Below are 21,415 nucleotides of genomic sequence, written 5' to 3' on the forward strand. Positions count from 1 at the left end.
TCATATATCTTTTTCTGCTCAAAGTTTAGTTGCTATACCAAATCTTCTAAGTTAACTCCATCCTCTTGAGCTTGTTCCATAGCTCTTTCCACCTCATCCATGGCAGTTGCAGCTTCAGTTTGGATAATTCGTCCTCCTAGTGGATCCTGGCTCAATGAAGTAGAACTCTGACTGTCTTGAGAACTGTCTCTAGCAATCTCTTCAGCAATTGTGGTTTCTTGCTCTATTTCTTCGTTCAACATTTGCAGATAATTTGGAAAAACAGGACAATCTATGGTATCCTTAGTTGCATTAAAAGAGCCTTCATAACACAGAAAATCTCCAAGTAGTTCCTCTTCTGTACGCCATGGCTTAAAGAGTTGCAAAAGAGCTAAATAGTAAAATTCTCTTTTGTCTGGAGCTTCGCAACTCAATTTTCGATGATTAATCAAATGGCCTTTTCTCTGCTTCACTAGACATCCTTCATACCCAATGACAGCATATTTTCCATTATTGATATCTTCTGTGATGTTCCTCTTATAACTGTAGTTTTGCAGAACTTCATATAAACAAGGGTTCTCAAGGTGAGTACTTCTATTTGGATAGTATGTATCCAACATATTTGTCTTCAAAATATCTGTACTGTTTGGTTCTTTCTCCGCCAAATATTCAATTTCTTGTACAGATTTCAAAACTCGGTTTCGTGTTGCAGCAAGACCTAGACTCGCCCAAATGATTGTTCTTGATTTGGCATAGAGACTTGCTGATGATAACCGATCAGAACATTCATATGCTCCAATTTCTCGATGCGACAACATCTTCAGACTGAAACTGTATAATTTCTTGCTTAGACTCTTTTCATGTGAAATGTCCTCCCACATTTCCTTCAGTTCTGTCTTTTCTTTTATTGTGATGTAAGATGTCACATATCGAGCCACAGCAATAGAGTTGTCAGCAACAAACTGAATATCCATGTTAGCATTCCACATGGACAAAATCACTGGGTTGTAGTCGTTGATGTACTTGGACTCTTCGTTTCTTTTTAAATTATATGTATTTTTGGGAGATTTCCTCGTCAAAGTATGTCGTAGAGATGACATCAAATTATTTACTCTTCCCTTAGAAATCACTGGTCGTGGAAACGCAAAACGACATTTTGTGTAGTACTTTTCCTTGTTTTTAAATTTTCGACGACACTACTTTCCACAACGATGAGATTGAAAATGTAAAACTTGTTGCCTTAAACTGTTTTCTTCAGTAGTTTTTGGAACAGCACATGTTGAATACTGTTCAATGAAACTCATCACTGTTTCATCCGAATCTAATCCAAATTTGGGTGCATCTTTAATCCATAACAGCATATGTATATGAGGAGCACCTCTCGCATGATATTCCTTCCTCCAAAAGAAATCCAAAACCTCTCCAAGGGGAGGATTTTTTTTGTTGGTAATAAAAGACATCATAGCTTCAAATCTATGATTAAAATATCTGCAAACATTCACTGGATCCAAAGAACACAGTTCTCCAGGTGTTTTCAATTCTATATTTTGTATGTTTCCATTTGCCTCTCGTAGAAATTGAAGTAAGTCGTCCCATGCATACTCAGCACAGCTAAGAGTAAGGAACTATGTAGGAGTTCCTAAGTTTCTTAGCATACATTTCAATTCCCCATGAGGACGGAACCAATACTCATTTGTTCCACGCTGACATGCCATGAGATTGATTAACTGAGATTCCAAAATACTGTCTTGCACATTGACTTTCTCCATAAAGTCCCTTGCTGAAACATTTTGCAGATGAGCTCCACTTTTCAATATATGATTAACTGCATAAGAAAGCCCAGACAAATCACTTTCATACAGTAGATGAAACAAATACGGGATGCATTGCCGAAACCTTGGATCTTCAGCATATAATCTTAAAGTCCGGTATTCAGCTGCAGGAATTTGAACTGGTTGATCGTCATATCGTCCACCACGACCTGTTGGAAATAACTGTGGAAAACAACGAGCTTCCAAACTTTCTTCCCATACACTAATGGGACTTCCTTTTGCTGCTTTCATTTGAAACAAGTCAATTGCATTCCCCATTACTTCTTTGGAATGCAAAGGATGAACAGTATAATGGGGGGGCGTGGCTTGGGCGCCGATGGCGATGGTCGCCTGAGAGCTCGGCTCCGGGACTGAGCCCGTGATTATCCTGTAAATCGGAGGCTGCGGGGCACCCCAGACCCCGCATTCTGCTGAACGGACCGACGAAGACCTGCCAGGGCCCTTGGCGTGGCTCGGACGAGTGGTGATCCGGCGTAAAACCGAAGTTTGCGGAGTTGCGGAGTGCGACCCAACATGGCGCCCGGACTTCATTGTCCCCCTGGCCGGATCCATTGAATTGGAGGAGCGTCGCCGGCAGCGTCTCGCCCCCGGCTTTGCCATCCCATGCTGATCTGTGCACTAGATATCGGTCGGATCGGACTTTCTACAACGAGAATGCACTCGGTTGGGTGATTGGGCGGATGCCCACGTTATAGTGGATCCCGTGAGCGGACGTCTGGTGAACCAGGCGGTGGCCCCACTCACAACACCGCACCTAGCTACATTTTCCTGGCCAGTCCACTTCCATGGGAGGCGCGACACTCTGGCGCCACAAATCGTCCGGTGGAGTTGGTGACCCTCACCCCAGGACTTTAGCGGCTGTGCGGGCCTGCCCGACCTGGCGGCGGTTGTCTCCGCCCCCTCATCGGTGCCCTCGGACGCCGTGGTGGTGGCACGAGCCGAAGCGGAGAAGTTCCCACAGGCCCTGGAGAAGGAGGTCTCCGATACTCGATTTGAGGTCCAGTGACCGGGAGGGTCGTGGTCGGCATCTGCACCCGGAGACGCCTGCTCCTGGACCATCACGGAGTGCCCCCGGCGACATGGGGAAACCTAGAGGAGCCAAGGGGACTACCCCAACCGCCTCAGACTCGGAGACCCAGGACAAAGAGGAACATGGGGACCCAAAGAGTTCTGGTGGTGCATCGATGCAACAGCAGTTCGACCGCGTCCTGGAGGCGATAGCGACCACGCGATCGGCCCTCCAACAGGACATTGCCCAGGTGGCGACGAGCCTAGGTTTCCTTAGAGCGGACCACGGCAAACTTTCGGACCGGGTCAAGGAAGTGGCGGGCTCGGTGAAAACCTTGGAGCCGGCGCAGCGAACCTTGGCTGCGACTATGAAGGATGCCTTATCCCGGATTGCGACCCTAGAGCAGAGAGCGGAGGATGCGGAAGGCCGCAACAGGAGAACAACATCCGTGTGGTGGGCCTTCCGGAAAAGATCGAGGAGGGCGACATGGTGACATACTTGGAGGCCTGGCTCCGTGACACGGTGGCCCCGGAGGGGCTATCCTCCTTCTACACCTTGGAGCGCGCCCACAGAGTCCCGGCGCGGCCACCGCAGCAGGGACGCACCCCGAGACCAGTGGTGGCGCGGTTATTGCACTTTCGGGACAGAGACTTAATCCTCAATGCCGCCAGACATAATGGTCCATTCAAAGTGGCGAACAGTCAGGTGAACATCTTCCCGGATTACACCTACGAAACTCAACGCAAGCGGTTCTCCTTCCTGGCGGTCAAGCACGAGCTCAGGAGCGAGGGCATCCAGTACTCGCTCCTCTATCCTGCAAGGCTCCGCATCATTGTCGATGACAAGACTCAATTCTTCGACACCCCGGAGGATGTCTGTGCCTGGCTCGAGCTTTACAGAGCAGGGAAAGATGGCTTCGGCTCCTCATCCCAACAGGCGGAGGAGCCAGAACAGAGACGGCGATCCAGGAGGATTAGGAATCGCCGCGGCCGCTCGGGGGGGCCCTCAACTGCAGAGACATCGACGGAGCGGAGGGGAGTGCTGGAGGTGTTATCTGAGTTGTCTGGCGCACGAGACGATGCCATTGAGGAGGAAGCAGACCCGGGTGACGAGGGGGCACCATCGAACTCCGAGGACTCAGTGACTGATAGCGCCCATACACCGGTGATCACACCGAAATCGGTGGAAGACCTTCTGGATGGACAGGGGTAACGGGGTGAGCTACCTCATTTTGGGAGGGGGCCCGGCAGGGGGGAGGCGGTTGCCGTCAATTGATGCTGACAACGAGGGCGGGGAGGGTGGGGTGCCCCTGTTTTTGCCCCGAGGGTCTTCGGCACTGTTTTGGGCTTGTTTTAGTCCTGGTAGCCTGAGCGTCGAGGGCCCACTGCCTCCGCCCGGCCCGCACCTGGCCCTTAAGGCCTTCCTACGGTGGCGACCGCAGGATTAGTAGGGGTTATTGGGTTGTTGGAGGGCAAGGTTTGGATGGGATCTGGATGGTGCTGTTTGGGTCCTGTTCTGGGGAGGGTGGGTTGGGGTCTGGTTCGTTCATGGGTTGTTTGGTTTTGGTTGGGGAAAATGGCCGCCGTCAGTACTGGGATGAATGATGTCCTTCTTTTGTGGGGACCCGGATGGGGAGACTGTGCGAGAACAATATGGGACAATGGCTGATGTTGCTAACTTGAAATGTGTCACTTGGAACGTGAGGGGGCTTCACACTATGTCCAGGCGCCACAAAGTCCACGCTTATTTAGTGCGTAGGGGAGTGCAGATGGCGCTGCTGCAGGAAACTCATCTGAACAGGGCAGAAGGGGCGGCGCTACAGCGTAGATGGAGGGGGCAGGTCTTTTACACATCGTACTCCGCGTATGCCAGAGGGGCGCTAATATGGGTTAGAGCTGGGGTCCCCTTCCAGGTCACGAAAACAGTGATAGATCCAGAGGGGCGTTACGTGGCCATTTCGGGCACTTTAGGAGGGAGGGACTTGAACGTTTGCTGTGTGTACGCTCCTAATATAGACCAGACTGCCTTCCTTTCCAAGTTATCGGGCTCGTTGGCCCACTTCTTCTCCGGGCCCCTTTTGCTCGGGGGAGATTTCAACTCAGTAATGGACGTAGACGCTGACCGCTCGCATCCACCCCTTCCCGATTCTCCGGTTCGTCGCACGGCTAAGGGTCGTAAGGATTGGCAGACCCACTGGGGTCTGACGGATATCTGGAGGGCGCACCACCCCACATCTAGGGACTATTCATACTTCTCGAGCCTCCATGAGTTGCATGTCAGACTAGATGGATTTCTTGGCTCGCCCGAACTGGTTTCGGCAGCGGTCCAATCTGAGTACTTGTCCAGAACCATTTCAGACCATAACCCCCTCCTGCTGGACCTTCGCTGGATCCCCGGAGCGCCGGCGGTACCCACCTGGAAGTTACGACCCGAGATTCTTGAGGACAGTGTTTTCAGGGCGGACCTGGGGGATACGGTATCGGAATATTTTGCGTCCAACGGCGGCACCGCGAGTACAAGAGCGTTAGAGTGGGACGCTTTTAAGGTAGTGGTGAGGGGTTACTGCATTTCTAAAAAGGTGGGCATGAGGCGAGTTATCCTAGCTGACCTAGATGCAGCGGACCGGAAACTCCGCGAGCTGGAAATTCGCCGCCCCGGGCGCCCGGAATTACAGGTACACACGGCGGAGGCGAGGGAGAAGGTGGCGGCGGAGAACGAACGGCTTCGCTGTTTTGACTACAAGGCCTATACGGTCCGGACCATCGCGGAGGGGGACAGATCGAGCGCGTTGCTGGCATGGCTGGCCAACCCTACGCGTCAGTCCTCATTGACGACAAGTATGCGTAAGGCAGACGGAACCGAGGTATACACTCAACCGGAGATTCTCAGCTGCTTCCGGCATTATTATGAACGTTTGTACCACAGTCGCTCCGCCCGAGACCCTGACCGGCTCGATAATTATCTACGCCCACTGGAGCTCCGAACAGTGGAGCAAGAAGTGGCGAAAGCCCTGGGGTCCAACATAGAATTGGGGGAGATCCGCGGTGCCATTAAACGGATGGCGAGAAATAAGACCCCGGGCCTGGACGGCCTGCCCGTGGAGTTTTATGCAGCTTATGCTGACCTCCTAGCCCCTAGGTTATTGGTGGTCTACAGAGAGGCGAAGAGGCTGGGGCGGCTCCCGAGCTCGATGTGTGAGGCGTTGGTGGTTCCTCTCCTCAAACCAGGGAGGGACTCGTCCGACCCGGGGTCTTACCGTCCCTTATCGATGCTGACGGTGGACTATAAAATACTGAGCAGTATCTTGGCCTCGAGGCTGCTGGGACACATGAGTTCCCTGGTGCATGAGGACCAAGCAGGTTTTATCCCAAGGCGTAACACGACTATGAACATTCGCAGGTTGTTCCGTTTGCTAGGGGAACCGTTTGTGGATGCCCCGTCCCCGGTTGTCTTATCGGTGGACCTAGAGAAGGCTTTTGATAGCCTGGAGTGGGACTACCTTTGCACGGTGCTGCGGAGATTCGGCCTCGGTGAGGGCTTCATCAGAGGGACCGCGGTTCTCTATGCCTCTGCATCGGCCAGGGTCCGGGCGGGACCACTGATTTCCTCACAATATCCGGTAGAACGAGGCACGAGGCAGGGGTGTTCGTTGTCCCCACTTCTCTTTGCGCTGGCGGTGGAACCACTCGCGCTGCATCTTCGATCGGGAGCCCACTATATGGGCCTGTGGACGCCTTCGGGCCCGCACTACGTTTCGCTGTATGCAGACGACCTATTGCTCTTCCTGGAGGACCCGCTCGACGCTTTACAGGGAGCGGCGACGGCGCTCACGGAGTTTGGGGAGGTTTCGGGCCTCCGGGTGAATTGGTCCAAGACCTGTCTTTTCCCGGTTCGTAAGGGTGCCCCCGCCCCTACTTTAAGTAGGGAGATTAGATGGGAACCCGACTGCTTTAAGTACCTGGGGGGTATTCGTCTATCACGACCCATCCGACCTCCTGGATGGGAACATTGCCCGCAGCACTCGAGCACTTCGAAGCTGCATGGACTTCTGGGCCACGCTGCCGCTCTCGGTGGCGGGACGGATCGCTCTGCTTAAAATGGTGGCGCTTCCCCGGCTATTATATTATTTCCGGACACTACCGATCTGGGTCCCACCGGCCACGTTTCGACTATTACGATCTATGATGGTCGGATTCCTCTGGGGCTCGGGCCGCCGTCGGGTGGCCCTCAAGACCCTGATGAGGCCGAAAGATGAGGGGGGGCTTGCGGTGCCGGACTTTGAAAAGTATTATCTGGCGGCGCAGCTCCAGACCTTCACCCAGGAGATCGCCCGGGAATTCTGGGGCCCGGAAGACAGAAGGGGGACGGGCATGGCCAGGCATGTTCTCTCCTTCATAGCGCTGCGACAACGTTTGGCCCTGCGGGATTTGTCGCTGGAGGAGCGGACCGTCCGCCTGTGTTGGAATCGAGCTCACGCCCGAGGCCATCTGAGAACACCGTATGCGCCCGAAATACCTTTGGGAATACTGACGGCCCTCCCCCATGGAGGCGATTGGTCACGATTAGCGGCCTGGGAGGACGCCGGCTTACAGCTAGTTGGGGATCTGTTTGAGGACGGGGCGCTCTTGCCCTTCCAGGACCTTATTGACCGCTTCGAGATCCCCCGTGGTGACTTCCTGTTGCACTCGGCCATTGTCCGAGCGATCCAGGCACACTGGAAGAGCGGGCAGGAGGAACCCGCCTTATCTCCGGTATGCCAATACGTGATGATGTCTGCGGGCACGGTGAAGGCGGTCACTTGCCTTTACGGTAGATTGATCAACGAAGGGTTGGCTCCTCTCACTACTTTGAGAAACCGCTGGGAGGAGGACATTGGCAGGGAGATCCCGGAGACGACCTGGTCCCAGTTGGTGCGGCGAGCCTGGAAGGGCACACGCCACGCCCGTTTTCAGCTGGTCCACTATTACGTTCTCCATAGAGCATATCTGACCCCAGTGAAAATTAAACGATATTTTGCTACGAATTCGGCGGATTGCCCTAGGTGCCCAGCTCAGGAGGCGGACCTCCTCCACATGTTATGGGCCTGCCCGGGATTATCATCCTACTGGGTGGAAGTGGGGAAGACCCTGGAGGAGGTGACGGGGAGATCCTTATCATTTGATGCGGCGGTGGGACTCCTACTCTGGTTCCCTCATACCCCCAAGAATAAAATTTCCAGCAAATTTATAGACCTAGGGCTCCTTCTTGCTGAGCGAGAGGTGACCAGGAACTGGAAGGCACGAGTTGGTCCGACAGGAAGCCGATGGCACAGCGAGCTCTTGAAGTGGGCGGCGGGGGAGAGCACACTGAGATACCAACTGGCTTGGAGGCAGCGTAATGAGAAGGCGCAGGAGGCAGCGTTGGAGTGGGAAATGTTAGTGCAGGCCCTCAGGGATTATTGCGCCCCCAGCGACTCTGAAGGTGAAGAAGCGACTCGCCCCGAGTCCCGATAAACATTTGCACTATTAGTCCTGTTGCTTTCCCCGTGGGTCCCATAGCAGATCCTGTTGCGGTTGTTCCCAGGCGCTGATGGCGGGGTTGGGTGGGATTTACTTTGGTTAGTAGTATTTTGAGGGTGGGGGCTTTTTCTTTTGGGTTTATAGGCTTGTTTGGAAAAGCAGATGACGGACAGTGGATCATCCGGACCAGCTCTGACATCCCTCTGAGCCCCCATTGAATTTCACCGCCCGACCCCAGGGTTGTGGGCCGGATGGCTGTGTACGGAACTTACGGTGCGGGGACAGAGGGTTGTATTTCGCTGATGTTGCTTGTGATATAATGCTGGTCGATTTTGTAACGATTTACTAATTCCTGCAATAAAAATATATTTAAAAAAAAGGATGAACAGTATAATGTTCATATATTTCTTCACTTCTAGACACATCAACTTTTTCAATTTGGCCAACTGAACAATCACTGTCTTCTTCTGTAGCTGTTTCCTCTGCTCCAAAACTCACATCTTTATAGTACTCATTGTTTTTGACCAAATACAACGTTGCCTTTTTGACTTTCCTAACATCCACTAAATCGTGCCAGATTTTCTTACTCTTTGTCGGAACCCCATTAACTAGAATAACCAGAGGATCCTCTTCTACACTTTCTACACCAATTGTATTAATATTTTTCTTGATATCTAGAGGCAAATGAACAACTCTTCCCTTTAATCCTCTTTGTAAATCTGTAGGAGGTAATTTCCCTATCTTAGGCTCTATGCGAACAATAGCTTGAAAAGGATGGACACATTGAATCAAAATTGATTCATAAGTATTTAAATCCATCAATTCAGAAGGAATATCTATCAACTGAAGATTATTATGAGCAGCTCTAGCAGGCATTCTATTTTCATTTAATTTTTTCAAACAATAATTACAAATACACTGATCAAAACTCAAATCAAAAGAATTCTCCACCAACAAATAACTTACAAAATCCTGCCATAAACTATTATTTTCCAATTCCCATTTTGCATATAAATCAACTAACCTAGTCTGAATCTTATAATGAGTCAGTCGACAACACACACAAGTTAAATTAGGCCTTTCACTTGATTTCACCTTAAACTTTGTAATTTCCTCGTCAAACTTTTCTGTACTTGAAATCTGTACATTGTCTTCCACATTACCATCCAATACTATATCCATTTCTACACTGTCCTCTTTGTTCCCAAAATAACAAAACTCAATTTCTTCACAAATAGTCTTCACATCCACTTCAGATCCATGCAAAAGAGCACTGTTTAACTGTTTAAGCTTAAGTGCTGGACTTTTTGCATGATACAACCTTCTCACTAATTTCCTCACCTTATTATGATGCACTGCTAACATCCTAAAATGATGAAAAACACTCTGACATACTTTTCTAGAAAGACAAGCCAGTGAATGCCCATGCAAACCTGTGCTTTCTCCCACTCTGCAAGGATCTAACTCTTGCAAGATCTTCATTTTTTGTTTTAGACTTTTCTTACTTTATGTACGTAAGAAATTTCGAAGCAAATCGATTGAATCCTGTCGCACACTACAAATACTACTGCATTTCCATGTGTACACTGGACGCTCAGTGCATCTCCCTAAAACTTCATCACCTAACACCTCTTCTGCATCTCTAGACATAAGTTTCTCTTTTTCCATCGGACAACCGTCTTTCACCTCATATGCTCGACCACTGGTGTCAACTGCATGCACCAAATCATTTTCCTGAATGTAACTCTCCGCGTTAAAAAATGGCTCAGAACTTGAACTATGCGTCCATTCTCCAGAAAATACTTTACGAAAATTAGTCAGATTAATAATTCTTTTCCATCTACTGTTCGATTTGAAAACATCAATTGCCTTATTAAGTATTCTAATTCTATTGATTACTAAAAGAAATCATTTTTTCTTAACTTCAAAAGCCTGATCAACAATCTTCTCTACACTTTTCTTTTTCTTGTAAAAAGCAGCTCTTTGTTTACCTTTCTTTTCATTTTTTAGCAAATTTAAAACTACCCTATTGCGAAACATTCGTCTACGAATGTCCCTAAATTGATTTAAACTTCTATTGCTATCCATAGTCTTATCTCCTGCTCCAATAGAGAAATTTTTTGAGGGCCTCTCCTTCCTTTTTAAATTTGTTCTCTGCTTCTGGATCTTCTTATGACCATTAACATTACTTTTTGATCTACATAAATTGTGGAGAAAAGACTTAATTGTCTTACCAGGAGCTTTTCTGGTGTTTTTTGAAGTACTTGTTGTAGAAGATTCTTGTATTTCCTTTGATGATTTTGATTTTTTACGTATGGTATTTTTTCTATTCCTTTGCCTTGATGGCATTTTTGCTTGCTTTTAAAATGTTGATTTCAATCTGTGGTTCTGAAAAAAATAACACATTAAAGACCACTATTAGCAAACAACAAAGTAATGACAAAAAGAAAACAATATAAACACTAATTTGCAACATATTAAAGTTTATACCACAGCAACTCACGGCCTTATTTATGAAGTAGTACTCGTGCAGTACTTTTCCTTGTTTTTAAATTTTCGACGACAGTACTTTCCACAACGATGAGATTGAAAACGTAAAACTTGTTCCCTTAAACTGTTTTCTTCAGTAGTTTTTGGAACAGCACATGTTGAATACTGTTCAATGAAACTCATCACTGTTTCATCCGAATCTAATCCAAATTTGAGTGCATCTTTAATCCATAACAGCATATGTATATGAGGAGCACCTCTCGCTTGATATTCCTTCCTCCAAAAGAAATCCAAAACCTCTCCAAGGGGAGGATTTTTTTTGTTGGTAATAAAAGAAATCATAGCTTCAAATCTATGATTAAAATATCTGCAAACATTCACTGGATCCAAAGAACACAGTTCTCCAGGTGTTTTCAATTCTATATTTTGTATGTTTCCATTTGCCTCTCGTAGAAATTGAAGTAATTCGTCCCATGCATACTCAGCACAGCTAAGAGTAAGGAACCATGTAGGAGTTCCTAAGTTTCTTAGCATACATTTCAATTCCCCATGACGACGGAACCAATACTCATTTGTTCCACGCTGACATGCCATGAGATTGATTAGCTGAGATTCCAAAATACTGTCTTGCACATTGACTTTCTCCATAAAGTCCCTTGCTGAAACATTTTGCAGATGAGCTCCACTTTTCAATATATGATTAACTGCATAAGAAAGCCCAGACAAATCACTTTCATACAGTAGATGAAACAAATACGGAATGCATTGCCGAAACCTTGGATCTTCAGCATATAATCTTAAAGTCCGGTATTCAGCTGCAGGAATTTGAACTGGTCGATCGTCATATCGTCCACCACGACCTGTTGGAAATAACTGTGGAAAACAACGAGCTTCCAAACTTTCTTCCCATACACTAATGGAACTTCCTTTTGCTGCTTTCATTTGAAACAAGTCAATTGCATTCCCCATTACTTCTTTGGAATGCAAAGGATGAACAGTATAATGTTCATATATTTCTTCACTTCTAGACACATCAACTTTTTCAATTTGGCCAACTGAACAATCACTGTCTTCTTCTGTAGCTGTTTCCTCTGCTCCAACACTCACATCTTTATAGTACTCATTGTTTTTGACCAAATACAACGTTGCCTTTTTGACTTTCCTAACATCCACTAAATCTTGCCAGATTTTCTTACTCTTTGTCGGAACCCCATTAACTAGAATAACCAGAGGATCCTCTTCTACTCTTTCTACACCAATTGTATCAATATTTTTCTTGATATCTAGAGGCAAATGAACAACTCTTCCCTTTAATCCTCTTTGTAAATCTGTAGGAGGTAAATTCCCTATCTTAGGCTCCATGCGAACAATAGCTTGAAAAGGATGGACACATTGAATCAAAATTGATTCATAAGTATTTAAATCCATCAAATAGGAATATCTATCAACTGAAGATTATTATGAGCAGCTCTAGCAGGCATTCTATTTTCATTTAATTTTTTCAAACAATAATTACAAATACACTGATCAAAACTCAAATCAAAAGAATTCTCCACCAACAAATAACTTACAAAATCCTGCCATTTACTATTATTTTCCAATTCACATTTTGCATATAAATCAACTAACCTAGTCTGAATCTTATAATGAGTCCGTCGACAACACACACAAGTTAAATTAGGCCTTTCACTTGATTTCACCTTAAACTTGGTAATTTCCTCGTCAAACTTTTCTGTACTTGAAATCTGTACATTGTCTTCCACATTACCATCCAATACTATATCCATTTCTACACTGTCCTCTTTGTTCCCAAAATAACAAAACTCAATTTCCTCACAAATAGTCTTCACATCCATTTCAGATCCATGCTAAAGAGCACTGTTTAACTGTTTAAGCTTAAGTGCTGGACTTTTTGCATGATACAACCTTCACACTAATTTCCTCACCTTATTATGATGCACTGCTAACATCCTAAAATGATGAAAAACACTCTGACATACTTTTCTAGAAAGACAAGCCAGTGAACGCCCATGCAAACCTGTGCTTTCTCTCACTCTGCAAGGATCTAACTCTTGCAAGATCTTCATTTTTTGCTTTAGACTTTTCTTAAGATATGTACGTAAGAAATTTCGAAGCAAATCGATTGAATCCTGTCGCACACTACAAATGCTACTGCATTTCCATGTGTACACTGGACGCTTAGTACATCTCCCTAAAACTTCACCTAACACCTCTTCTGCATCTGTAGACATAAGTTTCTCTTTTTCCATCGGACAACCGTCTTTCACCTCATATGCTCGACCACTGGTGTCAACTGCATGCACCAAATCCTTTTCCTGAAAGTAACTCTCCTCATTAAAAAATAGCTCAGAACTTGAACTACGCATCCATTCTCCAGAAAATACTTTACGAAAATTTGTCAGATTAATAATTCTTTTCCATCTACTGTTCGATTTGAAAACATCAATTGCCTTATTAAGTATTCTATTTCTATTGATTACTAAAAGAAATAATTTTTTCTTAACTTCAAAAGCCTGATCAACAATCTTCTCTACACTTTTCTTTTTCTTGTAAAAAGCAGCTCTCTGTTTACCTTTCTTTTCATTTTTTAGCAAATTTAAAACTACCCTATTGCGAAACATTCGTCTACGAATGTCCCTAAATTCATTTAACCTGCTATTGCTATCTATAGTCTTATCTCCTGCTCCAATAGAGACATTTTTTGAGGGCCTCTCCTTCCTTTTTAAATTTGTTCTCTGCTTCTGGATCTTCTTATGACCATTAACATTACTTTTTGATCTACATAAATTGTGGAGAAAAGACTTAATTGTCTTACCAGGAGCTTTTCTGATGTTTTTTGAAGTACTTGTTGTAGAAGATTCTTGTATTTCCTTTGATGATTTTGATTTTTTACGTATGGTATTTTTTCTATTCCTTTGCCTTGATGGCATTTTTGCTTGCTTTTAAAATGTTGATTTCATCTGTGGTTCTGAAAAAAATAACACATTAAAGACCACTATTAGCAAACAACAAAGTAATGACAAAAAGAAAACAATATAAACACGAATTTGCAACATATTAAAGTTTATACCACAGCAACTCAGGGCCTTATTTATGAAGGCCTTGCGCCACCAGTGCATCCCATGTTAAAAGAGACGCACCGGTGCCACAAGGCAGTCATAAATAAGGACCAAATGTAAATACCATTGATTTTCCCCAAAAATCGTTTTTTGAATAACATTTAAGAAACACTGCGCAGAACCTATGTACAACCACTCAATATCACTTTGGGAACCTCACTGTTTCCCAAAATACAAATCCTTTATCTTGCAAATGTTGATATCAAGTATTATCAAAAAGCAAACAACAAACCAACAGCAAACAAACTCAGGGCCTTATTTATGAAGGCCTAGCGCCACAAGAGCGTCACTTATTTCCCATGTTTAAAGTGATGCACCGGCTGCACAAGGCAATCATAAATAAAGGCCAAATGAAAATACCATTGATTTGCACCCAAAATCGTTTTTTGAATAACATTTTAGAAACACAGCAAAGATCCTATATACAAGCACTCAATTTCACTACTGAACCCTCACTATTTCACAAAATAGAAATCCTCTATCTTGCAAATGTTCATAATAAGTATTATCAAAAAGCAAAAAACAAATCAACAGCCAACAAACTCAGGGCCTTATTTATGAAGAACTTGCGCCACAAGAGCGTCACTTATTTCCCATGTTTAAAGTGATGCACCGGCTGCACAAGGCAATCATAAATAAAGGCCAAATGAAAATACCATTGATTTGCACCCAAAATCGTTTTTGGAATAACATCTTAGAAACACAGCAAAGATCCTATGTACAAGCACTCATTTTCACTAATGAACCCTCACTATTTCACAAAATACAAATCCTCTATCTTGCAAATGTTGAAATCAAGCATTATCAAAAAGCAAGACACAAACCAACAACAACAAAAACTCAGGACCTTATTTATGAAGGCCTTGCGCCACGAGTGCGTCAAATGTTAAAAGAGACGCACTGGTGCCACAAGGCAATCATAAATATGGCCTAAATATAAATACCATTGTTTTTCCCCCAAAATCGTTTTTTGAATAACATGAAAGAAACACTGCGCAGAACCTATGTACAACCACTGTTTATCACTTTTGAAACCTCACTGTTTCCCAAAATACAAATCCTCTATTTTGCAAATGTTCATAGCAAGTATTATCAAAAAGCAAGACACAAACCAACAACAACAAAAATCAGGGCCTTATTTATGAAGGCCTTGCGCCACAAGAGCGTCACTTATTTCCCATGTTTAAAGTGATGCACCGTCTGCACAAGGCAATCATAAATAAGGGCCAAATGAAAATACCATTGATTGGCACCGATAATCGTTTTTTGATTAATATTTTGGAAACACTGCGCAGAACCTATGTACAACCACTCAATATCACTGTTGAAACCTCACTGTTTCCCAAAATACAAATCCTCTATCTTGCAAATGTTGATAAGAAGCATTATCAAAAAGCAAAAAAACAAACCAACAGCATACAAACTCAGGGCCTTATTTATGAAGGCCTTGCGCCACAAGAGCGTCACTTATTTCCCATGTTTAAAGTGATGCACCGGCTGCACAAGCCAATCATAAATAAGGGCCAAATGAAAATACCATTGAATTGCACCCAAAATCGTTTTTGGAATAACATTTAAGGAACACTGTGCAGAACCTATGTACAACCACTGATTATCACTTTTGAAACCTCACTGTTTCCCAAAATACAAATTCTCTATCTTGCAAATGTTCATAGCAAGCATTATCAAAAAGCAAAAAACAAACCAACAGCAAACAAACTCAGGGCCTGATTTATGAAGGCCTTGCGCCACAAGAGCGTCACTTATTTCCCATGTTTAAAGTGATGCACCGGCTGCACAAGGCAATCATAAATAAGGGCCAAATGAAAATACCATTCATTTGCACCCAAAATAATTTTTTAAATAACATTTTAGATAAACTGCTCAGAACCTATGTACAACTACTCAATATCACTTTTGAAAAATCACTGTTTCCCAAAATACAAATCCTCTATCTTGCAAATGTTCATAGCTAGTATTATCAAAAAGCAAAAACACAAACCAACAACAACAAAAATCAGGGCCTTATTTATGAAGGCCTTGCGCCACAAGAGCGCCACTTATTTCCCATGTTTAAAGTAATGCACCGGCTGCACAAGGCAATCATAAATAAAGGCCAAATGAAAATACCATTCATTTGCACCCAAAATCATTTTTTAAATAACATTTTAGATAAACTGCTCAGAACCTATGTACAACCACTCAATATCACTTTTGAAACCTCACTGTTTCCCAAAATACAAATCCTCTATCTTGCAAATGTTCATAGCAAGCATTATCAAAAAGCAAAAAACAAACCAACAGCAAACAAACTCAGGGCCTTATTTATGAAGGCCTTGCGCCACAAGAGCCTCACTTATTTCCCATGTTTAAAGTGATGCACTGGCTGCACAAGGCAGTCATAAATAAGGGCCAAATGAAAATACCATTCATTTGCACCCAAAATCGTTTTCAGAATAACATTTTAGAAAAACTGCGCAGAACCTATGTACAACCACTCAATATCACTTTTGAAACCTCACTGTTTCCCAAAATACAAATCCTCTATTTTGCAAATGTTCATCGCTAGTATTATCAAAAAGCAAAAACACAAACCAACAACAACAAAAATCAGGGCCTTATTTATGAAGGCCTTGCGCCACAAGAGCGTCACTTATTTCCCATATTTAAAGTGATGCACCGGCTGCACAAGGCAATCATAAATAAGGGCCAAATGAAAATACCATTGATTTGCACCCAAAATCGTTATTTGAATAACATTTTAGAAACACTGCGCAGAACCTATGTACAACCACTCAATATCACTTTTGAAACCTCACTGTTTCCCAAAATACAAATCCACTATCTTGCAAATGTTCATAATAAGTATTATCAAAAAGCAAAAAACAAATCAACAGCCAACAAACTCAGGGCCTTATTTATGAAGGCCTTGCGCCACAAGAGCGTCACTTATTTCCCATGTTTAAAGTGATGCACTGGCTGCACAAGGCAGTCATAAATAAGGGCCAAATGAAAATACCATTCATTTGCACCCAAAATCGTTTTCAGAATAACATTTTAGAAAAACTGCGCAGAACCTATGTACAACCACTCAATATCACTTTTGAAACCTCACTGTTTCCCAAAATACAAATCCTCTATTTTGCAAATGTTCATAGCTAGTATTATCAAAAAGCAAAAACACAAACCAACAACAACAAAAATCAGGGCCTTATTTATGAAGGCCTTGCGCCACAAGAGCGTCACCTATTTTCCATGTTTAAAGTGATGCACCGGCTGCACAAGGCAATCATAAATAAGGGCCAAATGAAAATACCATTGATTTGCACCCAAAATCGTTATTTGAATAACATTTTAGAAACACTGCGCAGAACCTATGTACAACCACTCAATATCACTTTTGAAACCTCACTGTTTCCCAAAATACAAATCCACTATCTTGCAAATGTTCATAATAAGTATTATCAAATAGCAAAAAACAAATCAACAGCCAACAAACTCAGGGCCTTATTTATGAAGGCCTTGCGCCACAAGAGCGTCACTTATTTCCCATGTTTAAAGTGATGCACTGGCTGCACAAGGCAATCATAAATAAGGGCCAAATGAAAAATACCATTCATTTGCACTCAAAATTGTTTTTTGAATAACATTTTAGAAAAACTGCGCAGAACCTATGCACAACCACTCAATATCACTTTTGAAACCTCACTGTTTCCCAAAATACAAATCCTCTATTTTGCAAATGTTCATAGCTAGTATTATCAAAAAGCAAAAACACAAACCAACAACAAAAAATATCAGGGCCTTATTTATGAAGGCCTTGCGCCACAAGAGCGTCACTTATTTCCCATGTTTAAAATGATGCACCGGCTGCACAAGGCAATCATAAATAAGGGCCAAATGAAAATACCATTGATTTGTACCCAAAATCGTTTTTTGAATAACATTTTAGAAACACTGCGCAGAACCTATATACAACCACTCAATATCACTTTTTAAACCTCACTGTTTCCCAAAATACAAATCCACTATCTTGCAAATGTTCATAATAAGTATTATCAAAAAGCAAAAAACAAATCAACAGCCAACAAACTCAGGGCTTTATTTATGAAGGCCTTGCGCCACAAGAGCGTCACTTATTTCCCATGTTTAAAGTGATGCACCGGCTGCACAAGGCAATCATAAATAAGGGCCAAATGAAAATACCATTGATTTGCCCCCAAAATCGTTTTTTGAATAACATTTTAGAAACACTGCGCAGAACCTATGTACAACCACTGATTATCACTTTTGAAACCTCACTGTTTCCCAAAATAAAAATCCCCTATTTTGCAAATGTTCATAGCAAGTATTATCCAAAAGCAAGACACAAACCAACAACAAAAAAAATCAGGGCCTTATTTATGAAGGCCTTGCGCCACAAGAGCTTCACTTATTTCCCATGTTTAAAGTGATGCACCGGCTGCACAAGGCAATCATAAATAAGGGCCAAATGAAAATACCATTCATTTGCACCCAAAATCGTTTTTTGAATAACATTTTAGAAAAACTGCGCAGAACCTATGTACAACCACTCAATATCACTTTTGAAACCTCACTGTTTCTCAAAATACAAATCCTCTATCTTGCAAATGTTCATAGCAAGCATTATCAAAAAGTTAAAAACAAACCAACAGCAAACAAACTCAGGGCCTTATTTATGAAGGCCTTGCGCCACAAGAGCGTCACTTATTTCCCATGTTTAAAGTGATGCACCGGCTGCACAAGGCAATCATAAATAAGGGCCAGATGAAAATACCATTGATTTGTACCCAAAATCGTTTTTTGAATAACATTTTAGAAACACTGCGCAGAACCTATATACAACCACTCAATATCACTTTTTAAACCTCACTGTTTCCCAAAATACAAATCCACTATCTTGCAAATGTTCATAATAAGTATTATCAAAAAGCAAAAAACAAATCAACAGCCAACAAACTCAGGGCCTTATTTCTGAAGGCCTTGCGCCACAAGAGCGTCACTTATTTCCCATTTTGAAAGTGATGCACCGGCTGCACAAGGCAATCATAAATAAGGGCCAAATGAAAATACCATTGATTTGCACCCAAAATCGTTTTTTGAATAACATTGTAGAAACACAACACAGGACCTATGTACAAGCATACAATTTCACTACTGAAACATAACTATCTGCTTCCAATTATTCTCCATAGAGCAAACAAGTCTCTATCTAAATTAAATAAATCATTACTTACCTTTACAAATGCTTTGGGAGATTGAAAACAGTGTAAGACACACACCAATTTTTCTTTAGCAGAGCAAAAGGTGTGCACTCAGTACACTGAAACCAAGACTGGCATAGAAAATCTCTAACTTTACACACATATGCCTTATTTCAACCAATCAAAAGTCTTCCCTCACTATTTTCAAACCAACACCCTTCCCCCTCTCAGACCTTTCTATCTGTTACCATAGCACCTCCCTCCTAACTGAACTCTCAGGTTCAAAAGTTTATTCTACAATGTTGCAAATTAAGTCAGCAAGGATGTTTGACCTCTCAATACACCAGCTTATCCAGGGCATTATTGCTTTTAGTGACTTTTTCTTAACCATTCAAATTGCTTCTTACACACAACACAACCATGCACCCTAACTTTCTGTTTTCAACTAACTGAATCCACCAATCATTGCTTGTGATTCAACAGCAGGGAAACTCCACAATTATTTTTTTGTAAACTCCTACTGTTCCAACTGCCATTTCATTCCCACACTTCATCTGACTGCACCAGAACCTTCTCACGTCATGTATTCTGTATGGATTATAGGACATAGCTACATCCATGGGGATCAAAGGTATGCAGCAAGCAGAAATTATCACAACCTTGATTTATCAAATGTGGAAATTAAGTGGATTGGCCAGAGAGGATTGATATGTCATCAATTGATAGAATTGGTGTAAACCTTTTTGCATCTGCCAAACCCTGACCTCTTAATAGTGCAGTGTGGTGGAAATGATTTGGGCACTATGACTGGGGTTGGTCTGGAAATGCTTTTAAAGGACACCTTTGATCAATTGATGACACTTTCTCCACAAACTGCCTTGGTATATTCCAATATATGCCAAAGACAGAAATGGAACTGGTCCAACCAATTTTGTCCACAATTTGAGAAAGCACGGAAACATGTGAATAAATCTGTTTCTGCTTACATGAGAGACTGTGGAATGGGTTCAATATACAATAATAACTTGCGTTACAACTTGCAAGACATCTACAGAGGAGATGGTGTGCACTTCTCAGATGAGGGGAATAGAATGTTCCTCCTGAATTTAAGACTGTGCATTGGAACCGACTTGTAGGTACCTAAATCAGCCACAGAACCCAAAAGCTCTTTTCAGAGCTACCCTACCTCTGATCATTCAAAACGTTTATCTTTTTCTAACTTTTTTCACTATTTTTCACCAAAGTACGCTCCCCGGTACGCTTACCAGTGCGCGTACCGGGCGCCCCCCCCCCCGCGAAACTTTCATTTTTTCTTTATTTTTTGCCTATATGAGCGTCCTAAGCCCCCCTCAGAAAACCTAGAGGGTCAGGAAGTGTCTACCGTGCCCCCTTCTACCCATTCCCAACGTTGTTTGTCCTCCATCTTCTGTCTCGATTGTACCGAAACACAAAATGGAGGACTCCCGTAACGCTGCCGGTGCGCGTACCAGAGCGCGCACCGGTAAGCGCTCCATAAAAAAAGGTGGGAAAGTAATTTACAGAAAAACCACTGGAGACACTTTCATCAAATATAGAATAGGCCCTACTACATAGCAGTCCCTACCATTTGCCCAAATTTGGTGAAATTCCATTGAGACATTTAGGCTGCAGACCTGTCTAAATATCCTGAGGTAAATTACATGACCAAAACACATATGAAGTGTTAGAATTGACAACCAATTAAAAAGTTTCTTACATTTTCTACAATTATTTCCTGACATTTGATTGGCTATGTACATGAATATATATAAAAAAGAGAAGGAAGCACAGCCATTTTGACTACTACTTCCTGAAGTACATTTGAAAAGAAATTACACTGACAACTTCAACTGCTTTCTTAAAGGTAAGTTGTTATTTGGAAAAGTGAAGTATGTTGTGCACTTTCAGTTAATTTGAGAAAAAATATTCTGTTAGTTATATACTATCCCACTGTAATAGAAATAGATTGAGATAGGCTTCTCTGTTATAGTTATATATTGAGTTAGGCTTCCCTTGTATTATTATAAATTTACTTAGGCTTTATCACATACACTTTTATATATTTCAAATTCCAGCCTAATACCATACACTACCCAAAGATAGCTTCACTATTAAAAAATCCAAACTGCCTGTCTGAACTTAAACACAACAGTGCCCTAACTCTACTGATATATTTTTTTATGCAATTTATAGCAACAAAATGGGAGGAGAACAGGATATTTCT

The sequence above is a fragment of the Lissotriton vulgaris genome, chromosome 2_1, assembly GCF_964263255.1.
Source record: "Lissotriton vulgaris chromosome 2_1, aLisVul1.2, whole genome shotgun sequence".
NCBI lineage: Eukaryota > Metazoa > Chordata > Amphibia > Caudata > Salamandridae > Lissotriton > Lissotriton vulgaris.